Here is a 4,326-nt window from a genome sequence, read left to right as displayed (position 1 = left end):
ATATGCCGATATTTTGAAGATATTTCCCAGTCACCCAACACGGTTAAATAAAACAACCTGCAGCATAAGTTCTTTTAACTTACTTTTGAGTTGTGCGTCGCTTTCGCACTCATTAATGTTGTCAAAAACAAAACGAGAGATTCGACTCAGTCGAGGTCTTCCGTGGAGGAAGGTACTTTTGAGTTGTTTGGGGTATACTCAAAATTAGGTAAATTCAACTTAAATTTGAGTATAAAAAACCTATCAATGAGTTGTAATTTTTGCCGTGGTTAAATGGAAACTACCTTCAACACGGTTTACCTAATTTTAAGTTCCCCCACGATACCACGAGATTGAGTCAAAGGAACTCAATTTTAGGTAGTTTTTCGTTTCCGTGAAAGTCCAAGATGAAGAGAAAGAACATTTGACACTTTTGAGTGTATTAGTATTATCACAGATAGCAGACGTTTCGGCTTGATTTGAATCGTGTGTAAATACCCGCTGCAGAAATTCCGAATAAATCAGACATCTGAAACATGTTTGGCAAACGTTTGCAGATGGCGCAGTGATCACTACAATGCAGTTAGAGTGCAGCTGTCAAACACGTGTAGCAAACAGTTGCGCAGATGGCAATAGTGAAACACGGATTTTCAACGTATATCAATTTGAAAGTTTACACAGGTTTTTGAAGAAACTTTATTCTAGCCTAAACGTCTGTTATCTGTAATATTATACTTGCAAAATTAAGCATGGTGGCCGGGGCCCTTGAAGTAAACATCAACATCCGAACGAGCATCCTGATTCTTTGGCGCACGATGAAAAGTGAGAAAGCGCCGAGCTTCATTTCGGATCGATTATCGATTATCGATTAGAACACTTATGGACACTTTTTACCTCGAAAAAAACGATTAAATTAACTATGACCGAACCGAAACAAAACTTATGGCAACAGAAGGGCCCGCTACGTCAACTGTTTGTACTTTTCTTCTTCATATCCTCTTGTTTTTTCGGCTTCATCAAAGAAAAATGAAAACCGCACTCACACACTGAAAAAAATGTGCACACCTGTATCCGTCTTGCCCAAAGTCTCTCTAAAGGCTACCCGAATAGAAATGCACAACAGTATTACAGCATTTTTTATTGTTACATTACAACGAAAAACAATGTTATTCTGGAAAAGTTACAATGGAAATATAATCACATTTGTTGTTTCTACATTAGATTTTACAGTAAACCCGATTTTTACATGAAAAAGGGGGGTCGTTAAGGGATGTAACAACGAAAAAATTGATATTTTCCCACACTCAAAAAAGTAAACGTTATGCCTATTGATTTTACACCTAGATTTTTGCAATTACCCGGTCAGCGTGGCAAGCAGAAAGTTAGCAAAAGTTGAGCAAAGCGAAATTAATGCTGGCAGTTTCTGCGAGCACTTTGAACGATTTGTGCGAAAATTCTGGCAACGAATTCGCTCAAATGCAACAACCGTTTCTGACAGAAGCGGTTAAACCAACCGATGCTGCTCACTTTTATCCAGAATCCAGTCAGAAATGTACGGCCAAGATCTCTGCACGCTTCCTGCCACATCTTTGTCAGATGTTTTGCTTGATTCGTGCTAAATTCTACCAGGTAGGAATTGCCAGGATCTTTGCACAGTTTATGTCCGAGTTATGTCAGGGTTTTGCTCGGTTCTTGTAAAAATTTGCCAGAAAACGCGAGCGAAACCTAGTTCGCCCTAGCTCAACTAACCCGACAGGATAGGCGCAGAAATCTGACAGCGCTGCCAAACCAAGAGTTACAGAAATCTAGCAGAGCGGTCTCTGCCAGAAAATTTGCTCACTGGGTAACGGAGGCATATAGACACTATTTGCGGGCACATAAACCTAATGTGTGTATTTACAAGAAATATTAATCTTACATTCACATTTCATAACTATTAGGCACATAAACCCCATTCTATAACAATATGCACATATAACTTGTGTGTGCATACATAGTTTATACAGTTGACACATAGAAGGTATGTGTGCGCGTGATAACAATAGCATTTCTTTTTCATATGAATTTTAAGCGGTTTGAAGCAAATAGAATTAACGTTTGGAATTTTTTCAGTGCATACATTCTGAAATCAAAAACATCGATTTATTGCTTGTGGCACTAAAAACTGGATTCTAACCGCACTGCGCACTTACCATTCTTCCATTGAATTATTCTCATAGACCGGTTAGTTCGACTGGTCTGTCTATGAAAGTACCATCTCTATCACTTGAAATACATGTTTTTTGACAGCTCGCAGTTTTGAGATCACTCGCACTTTAAAAGTGCGGAGTCCAGGTTGGTGGGAAGTGCGCAATACATTGTTTTTCCGTTGTTGATTTTGGAGGCATCATAAGTACATTGATGTTACAAGAAAAGTTGTTGTTAAGGTTCAAGTTACCTTTTTTAAGCATGTGTTAGAATTGAACGCTTGGTAGTGTGCGTAGGAAAAATTGTGTTCAGCTTTGCCACCGGATTATCCATTTAAACCTTTTTAAAACTCTAAAATAAGAATATCAGTCGATTTATTAGATCATCACGATTCAATTCATGCAAAATACCTGCTGGAAAAACCATCGGCTTAGCTAAATGGTGCTTTTGAAAAAGTGGCTGTGGTTTTTTCATTGCGCAGTTGTGTTGCGTACCCCAGCTCGGTGTGGTAGTGTGATAAAAAATCACAGCCACTTTTTCAAAAGCACCATCCAGCTAAGCCGATGGTTTTTCCAGCAGGTATTTTGCATGAATTGAATCGTGATGATCTAATAAATCGACTGATATTCTTCTTTTAGAGTTTTGAAAAGATTTAAATGGATAATCTGGTGGCAAAGCTGAACACAATTTTGCTTACGCATACTACCAAGCCTTGAGGTAACTTGAGCCTTAACAAATAAAACTGTTGTAAATTCAACATTTCTACGATCAATTTCGATATTACTTTCTGTTCGGGTAGTTTACAGTTCGGGAAATGGATCACGGGACTTCGCACGGGATTTGCGTAGGGGTTTGATCAGGGAAAATTTTCCGCCGAGATCTCTCCAAACAGTATCAAACTTGCAGCGAATTGCAAACCTTATAAAAATACTATTTTCCCCATCGGAACCAATTTGTGTTGAAGCACAGAGAACAGACATCCATGATCGAACAAAAATATTTAAAAAACGTGTGTAAACATTTGAATTAATATACGATACCAGCCCCCTGCTAGGCAGCCATTTTGTCCTAGCCAATATCTGCCTTTGTTAAAATCAAAACAACCCAATGCTATTGCACGGGCGACGTGGGCCTAGATGCAGCTAGGCCCATCATATGTTGACTACTGTCAAAGTCCGTATATCTCCATAGCGAATGACAGGAGTGACACCCTCCTGTACGATACACACTAGCGTCGCCGCACTAACCTATCCCAACTATCCGTCAAATTCATTCCGGAACCGGTTCGAAATCCTGACTGGATTCAGTATGGAATCTTGCTCAAAGAAAACAACCGATTCCGACTATATCGGCTGATGCATTTGAGCTGGAATTCATGCTGGAAGTCCGAACCGGTTCCGGACTAGTTTGACTGGGTAGAGGAATAACCGCTGTCAATTCTGTCGAACTCAGCCACAAAAAACATAACGATAGTAGCGCACCTGGCAAGTTGAATGCTGAAGATCGACGTCTGTTCTCTGTGGTTTAGTGTAATGATTCAATTTACAAAAATCGAACGTTTCGATATAGATGCTCCGTTTCAAAATTTTCGGCCAGAATGCTGCCTGCTTTTTCAAACGTGAAAATCTGCTGTTGTACTCACGGAAAGATTGCGGTACCCAAAACGTACACTGAAAATCAAAGTTACCTATTTTTTGGGTTAAATTTGCTCACTGGAAAGTTTATACATGGGCAACCCAAAATTAGGTAGAAATTTGAACATGGCGATTACCCATAATTTGAGTTGGTCGCTGTGAACTTCGTGTTGGGTAGGAATTGAATAATGACGTCTACTCAAGTTCATCGCTTTGTACTTATATTTTGGGTAGTCCATTTCAAACAAAGTAGTAGGTAATGTTTTTGACAGCCATTGTTATTGTTGTGAATCAAATTGCATGAAGTGGCTCTGGAAAAGAATGGTAATTATAATGCATAATGCAATAATTTCAACTAAAATTAATGATTAATTTATTTCAGCCTAGAAACTTACACTCAGGCAAAAAATACAGCGAATTTCACATGAATATCGTATAATTTTTAGCCACAAGCAGCACGTATGTAAATCATAAGATTATCTTATGAAACGGAATTATTTGGTCAAATCGGTTTGCAATGATTTCA

The sequence above is a fragment of the Topomyia yanbarensis genome, chromosome 3 (assembly GCF_030247195.1).
Source record: "Topomyia yanbarensis strain Yona2022 chromosome 3, ASM3024719v1, whole genome shotgun sequence".
Lineage (NCBI taxonomy): Eukaryota > Metazoa > Arthropoda > Insecta > Diptera > Culicidae > Topomyia > Topomyia yanbarensis.
The sequence above is the reverse complement of the archived record's forward strand: the minus strand, read 5'-3'. Positions refer to the sequence as shown.